The sequence below is a fragment of the Entelurus aequoreus genome, linkage group LG24 (genome assembly GCF_033978785.1).
Source record: "Entelurus aequoreus isolate RoL-2023_Sb linkage group LG24, RoL_Eaeq_v1.1, whole genome shotgun sequence".
In the NCBI taxonomy this organism is placed as follows: Eukaryota; Metazoa; Chordata; class Actinopteri; order Syngnathiformes; family Syngnathidae; genus Entelurus; species Entelurus aequoreus.
The window spans coordinates 13,383,479-13,405,600 of NC_084754.1; the positions used below are offsets into that span (position 1 = coordinate 13,383,479).

Genomic DNA, 22,122 nt, shown 5'->3' on the forward strand with positions numbered 1-22,122 from the left:
CCGGTATACTGTACAACCCTAGACCAACATTAAAATACATTAGCGTAATAGCATAGGAGACCTAAGTAGTCATTAAAAACAAGGCAGAGCTTTTATTTAACAAGTATATTCAATATTTTTGGCCACTGACATTACACACAGTTTGAAAAGTAACACTATGTGTGACTATAGGAAAATAAAACACTCAACTTTAATCTAGTGATTCTTTGACATACCACTAGATGGAGCCCACCTCCCACTAGCGGTACATGTACAGTACCACAGTTTGAAAGGCCTACTGAAATGAATTTGTTTTATTTAAACGGGGATAGCAGAGCCATGCTATGTGTCATACTTGATCCTTTTGCGATATTGCCATATTTTTGCTGAAAGGATTTAGTATAGAACAACGACGATAAAGTTCGCAACTTTTGGTCTCTGATAAAAAAAAGGCTTGCCTGTACCGGAAGTAGCGTGACGTAGTCGGTTGTTCGCTTCCTCATATTTTCCTATTGTTTTCAACGCAGCTAGAGCGATTCGGACCGAGAAAGCGACGATTACCCCATTAATTTGAGCGAGGATGAAAGATTTGTGGATGAGGAACGTTAGAGTGACGGACTAGAATGCAGTGCAAACATATCTTTTTTCGCTCTGACCGTAACTTAGGTACAAGCTGCCTCATTGGATTCCACCCTCTCTCCTTTTTCTATTGTGGCTCACAGATTTGTATTCAAACCACCTCGGATACTATATCCTCTTGAAAATGAGAGTCGAGAACGTGAAATGGACATTCACAGTGACTTTTATCTCCACGACAATACATCGGCGAAGCTCTTTAGCTACTGAGCTAACGTGATAGCATCTGGCTCAAATGCAGATAGAAACTAAATAAATAAATCCCTGACTGGAAGGATAGACAGAAGATCAACAATACTATTAAACCATGTACATGTAACTACATGGTTAATAATTCTCAGCCTGGCAAAGCTTAACAATGCTGTTGCTAACGACGTTGAAGCTAACTTAGCAACTTAGCAACCGGACCTCACAGAGCTATGATAAAATATTAGCGCTCCACCTACGCCAGCCAGCCCTCATCTGCTCATCAACACCCGTGCTCACCTGCGTTCCAGCGATCGACGGTGCGACGAAGGACTTCACCCGATCACAGATGCGGTCGGTGAGACGGAGGAAGTTAAGGTGAGTTCGGCGGCTAACGCGTCTGCTATCCATCTCTGTCTTCCTGGTTGTGTTTCTGTAGTCCGCTGCTAATACACCGATCCCACCTACAACTTTTTTTCTTTGCAGTCTCCATTGCTCATTAAACAAATTGCAAAAGATTCACCAACACAGATGTCCACAATACTGTGGAATTATGAAATAAAAACAGAGCTTTTTTGTATTGTATTCAATGGAATCCGAATACTTCCGTATCAACCGTTAACGTCACGCGCATACGTCATCATACATAGACGTTTTCAACCGGAAGTTTAGCGGGAAATTTAAAATTGCACTTTATAAGTTAACCCGGCCGTATTGGCATGTGTTGCAATGTTAAGATTTCATCATTGATATATAAACTATCAGACTGCGTGGTCGGTAGTAGTGGGTTTCAGTAGGCCTTGAAGAAGATGGATAAAATGAGCAGGGATAACATCTGCGATAACTTAAACCAATTTCCACGTTAACTTTATAACGGCAATTTGGAACATGTAAACAGGACAGTCCACTCGTTACACAGAAAAAAGTGCAAATAATTCATAGGGTTGTTCATCTTTTAAAGCTAACAGTAACATTGACAATGTTTTGAAACTCAACTCATTTATTTATATATTTTTTCCAAAAAGAGCTACGATTTTTTGTTTGTTCTTTGCAAAATTTGCAGCAATATTGCTCATTTTGTAGTTGGGTTGTACGGTACACCGGTACTAATAAAGTACCACGGTACTAATTAGTTAAAAACGGTACTATAGTGCCACTGAAAAATACCTGTACTTTTTTTTGTTTTTTTGTTTTTGTTTTGTAAGCGGACATTATGTTGTGACATTGCTGGTAACACAGGCAGGGGCGCATGTTCGACAACGCACACGTACAGAGTACTTACAAGCAGACAGTGTGGAGACACAAGAAGCAGAATAGATGTATTTTGGCTTAAAAACAAACGATAGATGTAAAGCTATAAACTCCGTGAGATGCTTTAAAACATAGCTATCTAGCTTGCGGCTAACAACCTACTACTTCTAAATCACTACTCATCGCCTCCATGACAACAAATAGACTACATTTCTCACAAGTATCGTTCCTGCTGGATGATGAATAGCTAAACATGCTTTACTACACACCGTAGGAGGATAAAATAGCTAATCGCTAACACCAAGCTAACGCTCCTCAATGTAAACAAATGCATGTAACTATACATACATCGGCTGTAACGATACCAAGTACAAGAGTCGTATGTAGTCGATACTACAATGATGCCTTCTTTCATCTCTGTAATATCGCAAGAAATGGTCCCATTTTGTCCACCACCGACGCTGAGATCATTAATTATGCGCTCATTACGTATTGGACGTGACAATGGGAAGTTATGAAGGGGCCGAAACGTGCGAACTAGTAGGAAGCTTCCTCCTCTCGCAGCTCACAAAATTAGGAATAAACATCGAGGTGTACAGAGACGACGGACTGGCCGTTTCCAATGCCAGACCGAGGGCTTTGGAAAACATAAAAAAAGAAAAATGCCGCATTTTCAAAAAATAACGCACAATGGATCACAACCGAGGCAAAGAAACACACTGTAAACTTCCTGGATGTAACACTCAACCTGAGCAATAACACATACCGGCCGTTCACAAAACCCCACACCACATTACAATATGTACACTGTGACAGCAATCACCCGCCTGCACAACCTGGAACATCCCAGAAGGCTGTCAACCTTGTCATCAGACAGAGAATCATTCAACCGAGCAACACCTCCATACCAAAAAGCACTCAACAAAAGTGGATACCAACACACCCTTCAATACGACGCACCAGCAACTAAAACAAGAAAAACCAGGAAACGGTACAACATACTTTGGTATAACACCCCGTTCAGCAAAAATGTCAGCACGAATATTGGACAAATTCCTTGCACTAATTGACAGGCCATTCCCCCAAAAAACATGTACTAAGATAATCAACAGGAACACTTTGAAACTTAGGCCGCTTCTACACTAAGCCGGCTAAGGTTATCCAGGGTAAATCCCACCTAACCTTATCCTTGTCCACACACACACACACAATGGTCGTTTAAGACCCCCTCCCGCTCCTCCGTCCGACCTAGTACGCATGCGCGGAAAATGCGCACATCATAGTCTCCACCAGTGTTGCTTTGTGTGCAAGTTCTTAAATGTAACTTATCTGAACAATATCCAGTGTTGTGGTATTTCAATTAACTGGAATTCAGTGCGTTGTGGGGCCCTATTGTAGTGAATCACACCTGAGCCATCATAAATGAATCACATCTTTAAAGGCCTACTGAAATGAATTTTTTTTATTTAAACGGGGATAGCAGATCCATTCTATGTGTCATACTTGATCATTTTGCGATATTGCCATATTTTTGCCGGAAGGATTTAGTAGAGAACATCGACGATAAAGTTTGCAACTTTTGGTTGCTGATTAAAAAAAAGCCTTGCCTGTACCAGAAGTAGCGTGACGTCACCGAAGGAAGGACTTCTCACAATTCCCCATTGTTTACAATGGAGCGAGAGAGATTCGGACCGAGAAAGCGCCGATTACCCCATTAATTTGAGCGAGGATGAAAGATTTGTGGATGAGGAACGTTAGAGTGAAGGATTAGAATGCAGTGCAAGACATATCTTTTTTCGCTCTGACCGTAACTTAGGTACAAGGGTTCATTGGATTCCACACTCTCTCCTTTTTCTGTTGTGGATCACGGATTTGTATTTTAAACCACCTCGGATACTATATCCTCTTGAAAATGAGTCGAGAACGCGAAATGGACATTCACAGTGACTTTTATCTCCACGACAATACATCGGCGAAACACTTTAGCTACAAGCTAACGTGATAGCATCGTGCTTAACTGCATATAGAAACAAAATAAATAAATCCCTGACTGGAAGGATGGATAGAAAATCAGCAATACTATTAAACCAGGGACAGGTAACTACACGGTTAATGCTTTCCAGCCTGGCGAAGGTTAACAATGCTGTTGCTAACAACGGCATTGAAGCTAACTTAGCAACCGGACCTCACAGAGCTATGCTAAAAACATTAGCTCTCCACCTACACCAGCCAGCCCTCATCTGCTCATCAACACCCGTGCTCACCTGCGTTCCAGCGATCGACGGTGCGACGAAGGACTTCACCCGATCATCGATGCGGTTGGCGGCCCGGAGACGTAGGAATTTAAGGTGAGTTCGGCGGCCAGCGCGTCTGCTATCCATCTCTCAGTCCTCCTGGCTGTGTTGCTGTAGTCCGTCGCTAATACACCGATCCCACCTACAACTTTCTTATTTGCAGTCTCCATTGTTCATTAAACAACAAGTCTCCATTGTTAAACAACATTGTTAAACAACCATTGTTAAACAACCATTGTTAAACAACTATTGTTAAACAACAAGTCTCCATTGTTCATTAAACAAATTGCAAAAGATTCACCAACACAGATGTCCAGAATACTGTGGAATTATGAGATGAAAACAGAGCTATTTTGTATTGTTTTCAATGGGGTACCGATACTTCTGTTTCACTGGTTACGTCACGCGCATACGTCATCATCCAAAGACGTTTTCAACCGGAAGTTTAGCGGGAAATTTAAAATTGCACTTTATAAGTTAACCCGTCTGGCATCAGACTGCATGGTCGGTAGTAGTGGGTTTCAGTAGGCCTTTAACTCTCAGTGACTCTAGATTAGCCCTATATTGCATTTTCTGGACTTTAAATTTATGCTTTCTTAGACTTAGACTTAGACAAACGTTATTGATCCACAAGGGAAATTGTTCCACACAGTAGCTGGATGGAAAGGATAAGGATGGAAAGGACCATGCACACAAGGGCACAAAAAGTGGGCGAAAACAAAAAAGGTATAAAGCAGACTATAAATGTACTATAGTACATAGTACATGTACACAACTCACATAAGCTGCTGAATGAGTTCCCCCACAGTTACAACATTTTACAGTGACATTCTCCATGTTGGTGTTCTCCTCCACACTTTTCCACAACTTTGTTTAACTCTACACATTCGAGCTATATGTCCATATCTTTGGCTGTTATACCAAGCGTGCTGGCAGTGGAACATAAGGTCTAGTTCACATATCCTATCATGATGCGTTTTGGCATTACTACTTACTCAAAATGCAACAACTATGACACTTTTTTTTTTGTTCCCCTCTGTAAACGCAAAAAAATTAAGTGCTATCCTATCCTAAACAGCCTCTTAATTTCAGTGGCACGTCCTCTTTTGATTTCCTCCTTTATTTCTTCCTGCTTCGCTCCTACAGGTATTCCTCTCCATTTACCCACATTCGTACTTGCCATCACTCCCCTTCTAGAAAATGGTTTGAGATGAATTGCCTTATTTCTTTTCTGTGCATTTTTACATTTTATCAAGAGATTTGTGTCTTTAACCACTTTCACCATTTCAACTTCTATTTTAGCGTTTTGTTAGTGTCACTGAACTTAGTGTCAAAAAATCAACTTCATCTTCAACTTTTACGATGACTTTGTACTAGTGTTGTCCCGATACCAATACCTAAATCAAGGGTGTCCAAACTTTTTCCACAGAGGGCCGCACACGGAATAATTTAAGCATGCGGGGGCCATTTTGATATTTTTCATTTTCAAACCTTAACAAAATATATGGATTTTTTGTTTTAACCTTTAGGGCAACCGGGGACCATAAAGAGTCTCAGTCATTAAAATGTTAAAAATAAGTCAAATTATTATTATTTTTTATTTAATGCTTACAGTAAATCTCTATATCAACTTCAGGTTGATATAAAGTAAAAAAATAAAAAGGTTTTATGCCTTTTCTGTCAAAGACAACTTTGTTTTTTATAGTAAAACTGAAATATGCAGTATTTAGTAATTAGAGCCTTAAAAGATCAATAATGCAGGACACCATTGATTTTAATTCTTTAATATTTTTGAGTAATCACAGTGAAAAGTTAAATACAATCCTACTAAATATATTTGGGATCCAAAAGGTCCCCCACTCATAAAGTGATACATTTGTATTCGTTTTTTTTTTTTTAACTTTTAACACTTAAATTACGAGATCAACTTCAGATATATCTGTCGATTTTACGTTTGAACTATTATTTTGTTTGTTTTATGCTTTTTTGTCAAATAAAACTTTGATGTTTTTATATGGCAACCACACAATATATGCAATATTTTTTCCACATAAAACATTTTAAAGGGATATTTTTTTAAGTAATAATTCATTATAACAGATTTTTAGACTTTTTTCTTTTTTAGCAAAGGCAAAAAAAAGAAAAATAAACAAAGACAAAAGAAAAAAAACAGCCTGCATTGCAGCTTGTGTCAACATTGCAACTTTTTCTTGTTAGATTTCCCCTCATTCCACTTTTTTTAAATATTTTTTAAAATTTTTGCAATATTATCAATTTTGCAATTTTTGCAGAATGTGTAGCGGGCCGGTAAACAATTAGCTGCGGGCCGCAAATGGCCCCCGGGCCGCACTTTGGACACTCCTGACCTAAATTAATTCGATACTTTACTCCAGTGGTTCTCAAATGGGGGTACGCGTACCCCTGGGGGTACTTGAAGGTATGCCAAGGGGTACGTGAGATTTTTTTTAAATGTCTGTCAAAAAGAACTGTGAAAAGAAATGCAACAATGCAATATTCAGTGTTGACAGCTAGATTTGTTGTGGACATGTTCCATAAATATTGATGTTAAAGATTTCTTTTTTTGTGAAGAAATGTTTCAAATTAAGTTCATGAATCCAGATGGATCTCTATTACAATCCCCAAAGAGGGCACTTTAAGTTGATGATTACTTCTATGTGTAGAAATCTTTATTTATAATTGAATCACTTGTTTATTTTTTAACAAGTTTTTAGTTATTGTTATATCTTTTTTTCCAAATAGTTCAAGAAAGACCACAACAAATGAGCAATATTTTGCACTGTTATACAATTTAATAAATCAGAAACTGATGACATAGTGTTGTATTTTACTTCTTTATCTCTTTTTTTCAACCAAAAATGCTTTGCTCTGATTAGAGGGTACTTGAATTAAAAAAATGTTCACAGGCGGTACATCACTGAAAAAAGGTTGAGAACCACTGCTTTACTCCATAAAGGGGACCACAAAAAATTGCATTATTGGCTCTATTTTAACAAAAAATCTTACGGTACATTAAATATATGTTTCTTATTGCAAGTTTGTCCTATTATTTTGTCAAAATTATTAAGGACAAGCGGTAGAAAATGAATTATTAATCTACTTGTTCATTTACTGTTAATATCTGCTTACTTTCGCTTTTAACATGTTCTATCTACACTTCTGTTAAAATGTAATAATCTCTTATTCTTCTGTTGTTTGGATACTTTTCATTAGTTTTGGATGATACCACACATTTGGGTATCAATCCGATACCAAGTAGTTACAGGATCATACATTGGTCATATTCAAAGTCCTCATGTGTCCAGGGACATATTTCCTGAGTTTATAAACATAATATACATTTTTAAAAAACAAAATACCTTTTTTTTTAATGGCAAAAAATATCGACATAATCATAGTAGTGTCGACTAGATACGCTCCCTACTTGATATCATTACAGTGGATGTTAGGTGTAGATCCACCAATGGGGTTTGTTTACATTTTGATGCCGGTGAGCTACGGTGTGTAGTGAAGCATGTTTAGCTATTCCTCGTCCTGCAGGGATGATACTTGTAAGAAACTTACATTATTTGTCGCCATGGAGGCGAGGATTAGTGATTTAGAAGTATCAAAAACACTGGACTTTAGCCGCTAGCTAGCTAGCCATGTCTTAAAGCACCTCTTCCTGAGGGTGTTTCAGTGTTATAACTCCACCTTTATTGTTAGTTTTTAAGCCAAAATGCGTCCGTTCTCCCTTTTCTGTCTACACACTGTGTCTGCTTGTAAGTACTCTGTGATTGTGCGCTGCCGAACATGCTCCTTTGCTCTTAAAACCAGCAATGACACGACGTGACGACAACGGGGGGCCACGGGGGGGCTTGTGCACCGGTACTTTTTAGAGGCGGTATAGTACCGAATATGATTCAATAGTATTGCGGTACTATACCAATACCGGTATACCGTACAACCCTACTCCAAACACGCCACCACTATCCCTTCTGCGTCTCCATTGTGACGTTAAATGTTTCCCTTACCTTACTCAAACGTCCATCACGTCGCATGCTCTTTACGTCGGCCGTCACTCCCTCGCCTCCCCCTACAGCCAGGGAGTGTAAATACCCCTAATTGCTAAGTGGCTGCAGGTGTGCCTTGTGGCGAGCAGAGGGATCAAAGGGAAAACACAAAGAGATCAAAAGGTGAAAGGAAATAACACAGACGCAGAAAGGAAATATAATCCAACATTATTTTTGTTCTTTGTGAGAGACCGCCTGTACTATACTACACGTCAGTCGTCAGAGTAAAGATTGCACACCACTGGAAAGAAATGGGCTTCATAAATGTTTTATCCAGAGGTCAGAGGTCAATGTGGCCTGGCTCACAATGTTTGTTCTAGTTAGTCTCAAATGTGTTTGATGGGGTTGAAGACCAGTTTTTCCTCGCCAAGCCAAGGACGCTCCGTTGCTTTGTGCATCGAAAAAAGGCTTTTCCCAAACGGTCCTGAAACGGCACACAAAGTAAAAAGTCCAGGCCAAACCTTCACTGGTTCCTTCATGAATTAAATAAAGAGTGTTTGTCCAAAACATCTATGTTTGCATCCGGTGCAGATCAGATAGTGGCGTGCAATAACTGCCCAGAGCACTGCAGCACTGTGTCTTGCTCAAGAAGAGTTCCCTCTCAGTCAAGCCTGTTGCATTCTGGTGTTTGTCTGGACTCCAGGATGCAGAGACAGCAGGCCAGTGCATGGAGGAAGACCTTTTTATAAAGGAAAACGAAAAAACAGATACAGTATGTGTTGCTGGAAAAAAAAGAAGAATCATCCTAAAAACCATGACTAAGCCATACAGAAATAAAAACAAATCAAATCAAATCAACTTTATTTATAAAGCACATTTAAAATTTACCACAGGGGTAGCCAAAGTGCTGTACAATGGGTAGGTTAAAAGATAATACGAGAACCGAGCAAACACAACACAACACCAACAGAGCACGATAAAAAATAACTAACTAAAATAAATGAACTTACTTTACTTACTTTAAATTGCTAGCAGCATTGAGACGTGTTACAGTACAAGCATTTAAGTCCCATCTTAAAACTAATTTGTATTTAAAGAAAGTCAAATTATCACATATTGTCTGTCAGACGAGGGAATGTTGAGTTGGATATTATGGCTGCACACTTGTCTTCTACAGCAGTGGTCCCCAACCACCGGGCCGCACAAGAAATTTAAAAAAAATAAAATAAAAAATATATTATAATATATTTTTTTCTATCTGTGTTGGCCCTGCGATGAGGTGGCGACTTGTCCAGGGTGTACCCCGCCTTCCGCCCGATTGTAGCTGAGATAGGCTCCAGCGCCCCCCGCGACCCCGAAGGGAATAAGCGGTAGAAAATGGATGGATGGATGGATATTTTTTTTATTTTTTTAAAAATTAAATCAACATAAAAAAACACATTATATACATTATATATCAATATAGATCAATACAGTCTGCAGGGATACAGTCCATAAGCACACATGATTGTATTTCTTTATGGGGGAAAAAAAAAAAAAAAGTTGTCCGTGGGACACATTTTCAAGCGTTGACCGGTCCGCAGCTACAAAAAAGTTGGGGACCACTGTTCTATAGTATATCGTAAAAAAAAAAAAGGTTGTTTTTTTTAATTAAAATTAAGACTCTTTATTGGTGTTGCACACAGTGTACCAGCTCAGTGGCCTTGTGATTAGAGTGACCGCCCTGAGACTGGGAAGCCGAGTCATACCAAAGACTACAAAAAATGGGACCCATTACCTCCCTGTTTGGCACTCAGCATCAAGGGTTGGAATTGGGGGTTAAATCACCAAATGATTCCCGAGCCGCTCGGGCCGAGTGTGGCGCACGCTGCTGCTCATTGCTCCCCTCACCTCCCAGGGGGTGAACATGGGTGTGGAAGTCGCTTCCTAGCGGGTTCCGCTGATCACACACGTTCACAGGAGTCTGGCGTTCAGAGTTGAACAAGGTTTTATTCACCATCAATGATTACACTATTCGACTTTTCAGTCCGTGTCCTTCCTCTCCAAACTCTCCAAGCCCTCCTCCTCCTGCCATTCCCCGACCGCTACTGTTCAAGACAACAGGTGATTAGACAACTCGTACCACCTGGGAAATCTAATCACCTGTTCAGCTGTGTCTCGCCGTTAGCACTGCCACGCCCCCGTCTGATGGTGCTCTGTCCTCGGCACCATGGACAGAGGCGGTGGCCTCCGCTCCTGCAGGCAGCGCTGGCCACACCTCCCTCCACAATGGGGGATGGGTCAAATGCATAGGACAAATTTCACCACGTCTAGTGTGTGTGTGACAATCGTTGGTACTTTAAATTTATACAACGCGACTAAGTTCCGTGCTCCACTTACTTTGAATTGCTAGCAGCATTGAGACATGTTACAGTAGAATAATTTAAGTCCCATCTTAAAACTAATTTAAATAGACCCCCCTTTTAGACCAGTTGATCTGCCGTCTCTTTTCTGCTCTGCCCCATTCTCCTGCGTGGAGAGGTAATTAGGTGACCACAGATGATGGACCACTCATCTGTGCATCAGTTGGGGACGTCTCTGCGCTGCTGACTTGTCTCCATCAAAATGATCCCCTGCTGGCCCCACTATGGACTGGCATCTCACACTATTAACTAGAGCCACTCGACGTCCATTGGTCCCCTCCAAGGTTTCTCATTTTCATCCCATTGGGTTGAGTTTTTTTCTTGCCCTGATGTGGGATCTGAGCCAAGGATGTCGTTGTGGCTTGTGCAGCCCTTTGAGACACTTGTGATTAAGGGCTATATAAATAAACTATGATTGATTGACTGACAGTATATTTACGGGTATGAAATTGAATCAACAACTATAAAGATTTTACATTTAAAAACAATATAATTAAGAATAAATATTACATTTGCAAATGTAGTACAAATATTTCTATTATATTATTAACATATTTTGATCTTTGGCAGCCTCAAGTCTTTTTGAACTTAGTACCACAAGCTTGGCACACGTCCAGTATGTTCGTCCACTTCCCATGCTCATATCACTCATCTCGACCGAGTCTAAACATTCAGCAAAATGTTGGCTGAAAGATCCGAATCAATTTCCAATCGCAATCCATCACCGCAATTTCAGTAGAACCCACTATCCGCAGCAAATTGCTATTTTCAAGGCAATAACCAGAAGTGAGCCCCTTGGTATTTCTGCATGGCAGAGAGGCAGCTGGAGCACAGAGCTCATATTGGGTCATCGCCGCATTCTTTTGCATGGCACAAGCTGCGTGCTGCCTCGCCGCTAACACATGAGCCATCCCGCATCCAGAGGCGCTTTTTATAATAAATGGCCTAAGGAGGGAAACAACTGCAATGAACCCAGGAGTAAAATAAGACAGAGGGCCGAACTGAAGGAAAATAACCACATGCTGACTCAACTTTACCATAAATTAATTAACGTGGACCCCGACTTAAACAAGTTGAAAAACTTATTTGGGTGTTACCATTTAGTGGTCAATTGTAGGGAATATGTACTGTACTGTGCAATCTACTAATAAAAGTCTCAATCAATCAAAAACTGTATCGTCAAATGTGAAATGTGGCTCTTTTTTTTTTAAATGTCAGTCTCTCTAAACTTCCAAACTATTCAATTATGCAATTGTTCTTCATTATGTCTTTCAGAATCAGAATCAGAATCAGAAATACTTTATTAATCCCCGAGGGAAAATTAAGATTTTCAGCACAATCCCATTCAAGAGCAGACAAACATTACAGGGAGACAGAACAGGATCAAACATTACAGGGAGACGGAACAGGATCGCCGACGGGTCTGCCAACTTCCGGCGCCCCTTACAAAAAAGGTGAGAAACAGGTAAACGCTGGGGCGGGGTGAAAAAAAAAAATCAGTCTAAGCCTGGGCCCCTGCAGAGGGGTCCAGACTGAGGCCAAGGAAAAAATACCTCATAGCCATAGGACACATAAGCATGTGTGTAAGAAGGAAACATCAAACATAAATAAAACAAAGGACATTAAAGACATTAAAAGAGCAGAGCTGATGCAACCAGTCATTTCTACATACAGCTACAAAAGTAAAAGAACAACAACAACAACAAGAACAACAACAAACCATACACACTGTGGTAGCCTCTGCGGTGTTCCACGTCTTCGTCTGCTGGGGTGGGGGGAGCATGGCCAGAGACAGGAGCAGACCCAACAAAGCAATGTTGCTGGATTGAAAATTACCACAAATGAGTTGACTGATGAACATTATCACATAATTTATTCAGAAAATATAAATAATGACAAATAAAGATAGAACACTATTAACCGCAACATGTAAGTGTAAAAAAAACAAAAAAACATTATGATTTGTACAATTTTACAATGTGCTTGTTCTATTTTTTTACTGTCAAAGCGCTTTGAGTACCTTGAAGGTAGAAAAGCGCTATACAAGCATAACCCATTTATTTATTTATTTATTTTTAAACAAAGAAAATAATCTGAAGTTGTCTTTATTTTTAAGTTATCGTGCCATGATTTTACCAGTCCGGACCACTAGTAGATTTTTCTCCATGTGGCCCCCGATCTAAAATTAGTTTGACACCCCTGCTCTACTTGGTTGAACGGGCAGCCTGTTCATCAGTTTGAGCACTACCGCCACCTAGCTGGAGACTTGTGTATCGTTCAAGCATGAATAAAGACACTAATACTGAGTTTCTCTCCCTCTTGGGCTGCCAATATTTGAGAGGTATCGAAATAATGCATGTATCAGATCTTTTCTATTTCTGATTGGCAAAGGCATATTTTAATCACAAGGCCGTCAGTGCATTCTAAGAGTTATCAGCACATTAAAAACTACAAAGGCTTGTTTAATATGGAAAACTCGAAACAGTGTCGTCATTCGTCTTTTCTCACAGATATAGACGAGCTGGAGGGCATTAAAAGAACATACCGAGAGAAGCCTATAAACATAGTGAAAGAAGGCTTCATGCTAACTTAATGAATAATTGACTGCATACATTCCCTCCATTCAAACCCAGGCAAACATCTGAAGGCCGAGGTCGTAGCCTTCTACACTTAAAGGAAAAAAAAAACACAGGACATGCTTCACCGCTCTCAGACATATAAGGTTGGCTGGGATTCGAGAGGGTTCAGCAGTGTACAGAACAGTGACATAGACTAAAGATGACGGAGAGCACTGTTAGCAGGATTTGACAGCAGCTAAAATGCAATTTTCCCTACAAAGTAATGAAAAAAGTCAATGAGAGATTGTCATAAAAACGTAGGTTTATCGACGGATGGCAGAAAAAGTTTAAATGATGGGAGAAAAATAACCACCGTCGTTTTTCAGACTACAGTCAATATGCGGAAAACTTGACCCCCCCCCCCCCCCCCCCCCGTTCCTCTGCAAGGAATCATTTGTGGAACCATCAAAATGCTGACAGTAGCAACAACACTGTAGAATTCATTGTGTGTACGAGTCCCTTTAGACGTCTTGCCTCGTCAGATCCTCCAGGCAAAAAGCAGTTAACGGAGCTGGATAAATATAAAGACATCTCTTCCAGGTATTAGGTACGGCTAATTAGATTTGTTTCAGAAGGAGAAAAAAAAAAAATATATATATATATATACATAAACATATATATATATACACTAACGTTCAAAAGTTTGGGGTCACCCAAACAATTTTGTGGAATAGCCTTCATTTCTAAGAACAAGAATAGACTGTCGAGTTTCAGATGAAAGTTCTCTTTTTCTGGCCACTTTGAGCGTTTAATTGACCCCACAAATGTGATGCTCCAGAAACTCAATCTGCTCAAAGGAAGGTCCGTTTTGTAGCTTCTGTAACGAGCTAAACTGTTTTCAGATGTGTGAACATGATTGCACAAGGGTTTTCTAATCATCAATTAGCCTTCTGAGCCAATGAGCAAACACATTGTACCATTAGAACACTGGAGTGATAGTTGCTGGAAATGGGCCTCTATACACCTATGTAGATATTGCACCAAAAACCAGACATTTGCAGCTAGAATAGTCATTTACCACATTAGCAATGTATAGAGTGTGTTTCTTTAAAGTTAAGACTAGTTTAAAGTTATCTTCATTGAAAAGTACAGTGCTTTTCCTTCAAAAATAAGGACATTTCAATGGGACCCCAAACTTTTGAACGGTAGTGTATATATATATATATACTGTATATACAGGCCAAAAGTTTGGACACACCTTCCCATTCACAACAGAACTGATAGTCCCAACCCCATTGATAAAGCAATAAATTCCACTAATCGACCCTGATAAGGCACACCTGTGAAGTGAAAACCATTTCAAGTGACTACCTCTTGAAGCTCATCCAGAGAATGCCAAGAGTGTGCAAAGCAGTAATCAGAGCAAAGGGGTGGCTATTTTGAAGAAACTAGAATATAAAACATGTTTTCAGTTATTTCACCATTTTTTGTTAAGTACATAACTCCACATGTGTTCATTCACAGTTTTGATGCCTTAAGTGACAATCTACAATGTAAATAGTCATGAAAATAAAGAAAACACATTGAATGAGAAGCTGTGTCCAAACTTGTAAAGTTTTCTGATACCTTTATTTTGGTAACACTGGCAGGATAGAGCAGCACTTTTAGTGTGAAGACAGGAAACTGTGTCTTTACACTTTTGACGGCAAATGTTTGGGAGAGAGAGTCTCTGTTGAAATAAAACGTTTTTCTTGTGTTCTTGCCTGTCTTACAGTTGGCTTCTCTTTCTTCTCCTCCATTTACCTGCTTTCTTTTTGAATTCAAGTTGTCGTTACATTTTTGTATTGTTGCATTTGATACAATTGTATTGTTGACAATAGAGGTAATTATCATTATTATTTATTATCAATAGTTCTATTTCTATTGGTACTTGTATTGCTTTGCTCCATTTGTAGTGCAACAATGTTAATTGTCATTTCTCTTTTAATAATATTTACTTCACTAACTGCTTCTTTGCTATCCCTTTTACCATCATATTTGTACATATCCTATTTGCTGATGCTCTTATGTTGTTGTTGTTGTCTCTCTGTCTTATCCCCCTCTTGTCCCTGCAATTTTCCCTTCTGTGTTCCTTTTTTTCTCTTTCTATCCCCTCCTGCTCCGGTCCAGCTGCGCCAAACATTAATATAAATCCATTTAATAAAGTCAAATACAAATAAGGCAACAAGAGAAGTATCCCACACTTCTCTTTTGTAGAGTACATTTGTACAGCAAATATGGGCATCTACACAAACAATATGATTTTGATGAGTGGCTGGACAGAACAAAATTAAATGAAAAAAAAAAATTGAACTCTTTGGCGTGAACGCCAGGCATTATGTTTGGAGGAACCCAAGCACCGCTCATCACCAGACCAATACAATCCTTACAATGAAGCATGGTGGTGGTAGCATCATGCTGTGGGGGTGTTTTTGCAGCAGTATGAACTGGCAGACTCGGCAGGGTAGAGGGAAAAATGAATGCAGCAATGTACAGAAACATCCAAGATGAAATCCAACTCTTTCCATCCAACCTGATGGAACTTGAAAGGTGCTGCAAAGAGGAATGGGCGGAACTGCCCAAAGATAGGCGTGCCAAACTTGTGGCATCATGTTAAAAAAGACTCGAGGCTGTAATTTCTGCCAAAGGTTTTTAATTTTTTAATTTTTTAATAAATTAGCTTTTTTTAAAAAAAAAAAAACTATAACGTTTTGGAAAAAAGATGCAACATAATAAAATGTATAAAAAAGTGAAGCGCTGTGAATACTTTCCAGATGCACTATTCGTCAATCAAGTCACAAATGTGACATCATAGTGAAGAGTGATGATAGGTCATGTCTATTTTTTTTAATGCTTTGAGATCAACACACACCCCTCCAACAATGACCCGTAGCGAGCGATCAACATAATGGGCACCCCTGCCCTAAGGCGTCTACCACACACCGTAGTATTTGAGCAGCGCTGGAATCAAAAACAACAGTGGTATAAATTATGGAGCTATGTGTGCAACCAGATTTAGGATTTACTCACAAAAATCCTCATCCAATGGAGCAAAATGTTCTTGAAATGTCAGCTGCTGCACAAAAAAAACCCATCTAGAGCAGGGGTCCCCAAACTTTTTGATTCCGGGGCCGCATTGAGGTAAAACAATTTGGCTGGGGGGCGCGCTATATATATACATATATTTATGTGTGTATATATATATATATATATATATATATATATATATGTGTGTGTGTGTGTGTGTATATATATATATGTATATATTATATGTAAATGTGTGTGTGTGTGAATATATATGTATACTGTATGTATATGTAAATGTATATATATGTGTGTGTATATATGCATATGTCTTTGTATATGTCTATTTCCATGTATATATATATATGTATATGTGTATATATGTATATATATATATATATATATATATATATATGTATATGTGTATATGTGTATATATGTATATATGTATATATATATATATATATATATATATATATGTATATGTGTATATGTGTATATATGTATATATATATATATATATATATATATATATATATGTATATGTGTATATATGTATATATATATATATACTGTATATATATATACAGTATATATATATATATATGTATGTACATATATATTCCTCGCGCACTAATTGACTTAAAGAGCGCACTTGCTGCATATATATATATATATATATATATATATATATATATATATATATATATATATATATATATATATATATATATATATATATATATATATATATATATATATATGTATATGTGTATATATATATATATATATATATATATATATATATATATATATATATATATATATATATATATATATATGTATATGTGTATATATGTATATATATATATATATATACTGTATATATATATACAGTATATATATATATATATATATGTATGTACATATATATTCCTCGCGCACTAATTGACTTAAAGAGCGCACTTGCTGCATGTCACGTTATCAATGGTAAAATGCATTTTTAGACAATATGATTTGCCTGAGTGGCTAGGAGACGGTAGAAAAAGGACTAGTATGGACAAATTTTTTAAAAAAATAATTTAAAAAAAAAATAAATAAAATAAAATAAATATTTTATTTTATTTTTTTAACTTGGGACTTCCCGCGGGCCGGATTTTGGACGCTGGGGGGCCATATCCGGCCTGCGGGCCGTAGTTTGGGGACCCCTGATCTAAAGTAAACCGAATCACCTTGTTATTGTGCTGATCTTTTTGCTTATTTCATGAGGCAAGTGGAATAGAGGCTGTGTTTTGTCTGCGTGAAAGGGAAACAAAGGGAACCGAAGTACACCCAAAGGATTTTATGATGACTGCAAAGTTGTTTTGATAGATACAAGCATGCAACTTCATGGTTATTTGTGTCATGATACGTGCAAATAGCTGCGTTTGTTAAACCTACCTCATGGTTTATGGGTTCTTTGTAAAGTTTGCAAGTTCTCTGATTTAAAAAGCAAGTTTGTTTACGTTAATGGGAAATACCGAATTGTCTATGGGCCATTTGCCTCCTGAGGAAATAAAATGCATGACTAATAAACTGTAAAATATATGTTTTTATTAAGCAATGTGTCCTGCGCATTGATTGGATTTCATATTTATTCAATTCAATTCAAAAGATTAATTTCAACTACCTTCCACACTGTGGTTGTTCCTCTCTTTAAGATGGGGAACCGTAGGGTGTGTTCCAACTATCGTGGGATCACACTCCTCAGCCTTCCCGGTAAGGTCTATTCAGGTGTACTGGAGAGGAGGCTACTGTAGTGGAACCTCGGATTCAGGAGGAACAGTTTGGTTTTCGCCCCGGTCGTGAAACGGTAGACCAGCTCTATACTCTTGGCACGGTCCATGAGGGTGCATGGAAGTTTGCCCAACCAGTCTACATGTGCTTTGTGGACTTGGAGAAGGCATTCGACCGTGTCTCCGGGAAGTCCTGTGGGGTATCGGACTGTATGATTGTGGCGGTCCACTCCCTGTACGATCAGTGTCAGAGCTTGGTCCGCATTGCCGGCAGTACGTCGGACATGTTCTCAGTGAGGGTTGGACTTCACCAGGGCTGCCCTTTGTCACCGATTCTGTTCATAACTTTTATGGACCGAATTTCTAGGCGCAGTCAGGGCGTTGAGTGGATCCGGTTTGGTGGCTGCAGGATTAGGTCTCTGCTTCATCTGGCCAGGATCTTCAGCTCTCACTGGATCGGTTCGCAGCAGAGTGTGAAGCGACTGGGATGAGAATCAGCACCTCCAAGTCAGAGTCCATGGTTCTCGCCCGGTAAAGGGTGGAGTGCCATCTCCGAGTTGGGGAAGAGATCTAGCACCATGTGGATGAGTTCAAGTACCTTGGAGTCTTGTTCACGAGTGAGGGAAGAGTGGATGGTGAGATCGACAGGCGGATCGGTGCGGCGTCTTCAGTAATGCGGACGCTGTATCGATCCGTTGTGGTGTAGAAGGAGCTGAGCCGGAAGGCATAGCTCTCAATTTACCGGTCGATCTACTTTCCCATCCTCACCTATGGTCATGAGCTTTGGGTTATGACCGAAAGGACAAGATCCCGGGTACAAGCGGCCGAAATAAGTTTCCTCTGCCGGGTGGCGGGGCTCTCCCTTAGAGATAGGGTGAGAAGCTCTGTCATCCGGGAGGAACTCAAAGTAAAGCTGCTGCTCCTCCACAGCGAGAGTAGCCAGATGAGGTGGTTCGGGCATCTGGTCAGGATGCCACCCGAACACTTCCCTAGGGAGGTGTTTAGGGCACGTCAGAAGACCACGGGGAAGACCCAGGACACGTTGGGAAGACTTTGTCTCCCGGCTGGCCTGGAAACGCCTCGGGATCCCCCGCGAGGAGCTGGACGAAGTGGCGGTGGAGAGGGAAGTCTGGGCTTCTCTGCTTAGGCTGCTACCCCCTCATGTCCTCATGTTTGTAATTTGACAATTTTATATCCATTGGATGTTTTTCATGATTCATCAATATGGGTGTTGTTGGGATTTAAGGCCGAAAACCACAAGCCAGGACAAACGCTTGTCATTTCTTCCTGGTTATGATTTGTTGAAAATATATCCACCCCTGACAGTTTGAGTGAACAGATTTGTGCCAGCAGTGTTTCTTGGTGAACATCTGATCACGTTTGCATGCTGCCACACTCCAGCAGTTTTGCATTGAGAGCGACACAGGTGTCAGTCCGGGAAGGAGAACATCGCTTCTTTCTTTGATATTCGTGCATCATGTGTTTCTCACACCTGACAAATGTCTTCCCTGGAGCAAGGAGGCAGCCTTGTCAAAAGTAATCCTGCATCACTCGCCTTTTAGCCGAGGTTCTCTGGCGCCCCCATCTGTCTGTCAGGGGGACTGCTAACACAGGAGGTGGCGGTGCGGTTAAAAAATGAATTGAATGTTTTTGATGTGAGGATAAGAGATGACTGGGTGACCACCAATTGAAAATCTAAAGTCCTGGGTGGAGTGGAAGAAAGATTTGGGACCATCCATCCATTTTCTACCGCTTGTCCCTTTGTGGCAAGGTTGATTGTTTTGGTGTGAAGTGAATTAATTAACTCCTATTATGTTTTGCATAGATGAATATTGGAGAAAGCCAACCACCAGGCTTGAGTAAATAGTAACATTTCAGTTTGGGCACATATAAACATAGGGCCCTTTAGTACTGACATTTGTGTGTGTATTGGATTAGTTATCGAGGAAGAAAAGGCAATACAATTGGACCTTGGCATGCAATCCAAAAAACGGATTAACTCGCTGGTCTATAAAGACAATATAACATACATCCATAAACATGGATGCACATGCAAAAGTGCAATATATTTATCTGTACAGTAAATCCATTTATATCTGCACCTTATTGCTCTTTTATCCTGCACTACAATGAACTAATGCAACACAATTTTGTTCTTATCTGTACTGTAAAGTTAAAATTTGAATGCCAATAAAGGAAGTCTAAGTCTAAGTCTAAGCCAAAGGTGATGGCCCTATCCGTGAGAAGAGACTACATGTTTAGGTTAAAGGCCTACTGAAACCCACTACTACCGACCACGCAGTCTGATAGTTTATACATCAATGATGAAATCTTAACATTGCAACACATGCCAATACGGCCGGGTTAACTTATAAAGAGCAATTTTAAATTTCCCGCTAAACTTTCGGTTGGAAACGTATGCGCGTGACGTCACGACGGCAACGGAAGTATTCGTACCCAATGTGTCACCATACAAACTGCTCTGTTTTCATCGAACAATTCCACAGTATTCTGGACATCTGTGTTGGTGAATCTTTTGCAATTTGTTTAATGAACAATGGAGATTGCAAAGAAGAAAGTTGTAGGTGGGATCAGTGTATTAGTGGCTGGCTGTAGCAACACAACAAAGAGGACTTACTTGGATAGCAGACACACTAGCCGATGCTAGCCGCCAACCGCATCTGTGAACGGGTGAAGTCCTTCGTCGCGCCGTCGATCGCTGGAACGCAGGTGAGCACGGGTGTTGATGAGCAGATGAGGGCTGGCTGGCGTAGGTGGAGCGCTAATGTTTTTATCATAGCTCTGTGAGGTTCGGTTGCTAAGTTGCTAAGTTAGCTTCAGCGTCGTTAGCAACAGCATTGTTAAGCTTTGCCAGGCTGAGAATTATTAACCGTGTAGTTACATGTCCATGGTTTAATAGTATTGTTGATCTTCTGTCTATCCTTCCAGTCAGGGATTTATTTATTTTGTTTCTATCTGCATTTGAGCCAGATGCTATCACGTTAGCTCAGTAGCTAAAGAGCTTCGCCGATGTATTGTCGTGGAGATAAAAGTCACTGTGAATGTCCATTTCGCATTCCCGACTCTCATTTTCAAGAGGATACAGTATCGGAGGTGGTTTAAAATACAAATCCGTGATCCACAATAGAAAAAGGAGAGTGTGTGGAATCCAATGAGACCTTGTACCTAAGTTACGGTCAGAGCGAAAAAAGATACACCCTGCACTGCACTCTAGTCTTTCACTCTAACGTTCCTCATCCACGAATCTTTCATCCTCGCTCAAATTAATGGGGTAATCGTCGCTTTCTCTGTCCAAATCTCTCTCGCTCCATTGTAAACAACGGGGAATTGTGAGGAATCCTTCCTCCTGTGACGTCACGCTACTTCCGGTACAGGCAAGGCTTTTTTTTATCAGCGACCAAAAGTTGCGAACTTTATCGTCGTTGTTCTATACTAAATCCTTTCAGCAAAAATATGGCAATATCGCGAAATGATCAAGTATGACACATAGAATGGATCTGCTATCCCCGTTTAAATTTTAAAAATTCATTCCAGTAGGCCTTTAATGACAGCATCTAAGATACGACCGGCATCTGTTTTCTTTTCTGTCACTTACACGCAAATATCCCCTTTATGGCCAGGATGAGCTTTCCTGACCTAGCACACACACACACAGACAGGTGGTAGGATTATAAAACTGATGATTTAAAAAAATAAAATAAAATGTAATCTGTTGTGGTGGTGCAAAATCGCCAAATCCTGAGCAATGTTATTATGTTAATACTTAGTGTAAAACTACATTACAGAGATGACATCAGACCTGTACTTCTGTTTTTGTCACAAAAAATTCAAAATACCAAACTGATTAAAATCCTCGCAAAATCCATAGTTGGAAAAAGAGTGGAAAAATAAATTGTGTTTTTTAATCCAACCAAATGTTACAATAGTGAAAACGTTGCTTTTCTGTA

The 22,122-nt window shown here is 39.6% G+C and overlaps 1 protein-coding gene across 1 annotated transcript in view; it reads right to left on the reverse strand.

Moving 5' to 3' along the window:
* Positions 1–8,425, reverse strand: part of LOC133641733 (neural-cadherin-like) — a 342,738-nt gene extending 334,313 nt beyond the window's left edge. The window contains exon 1 of the mRNA XM_062035681.1: positions 8,378–8,425. The gene's annotated coding sequence lies outside the window, so the exon portion shown is untranslated. The remainder of the gene's footprint in view (positions 1–8,377) is intronic.
* Positions 8,426–22,122: the final 13,697 nt, after the last annotated feature.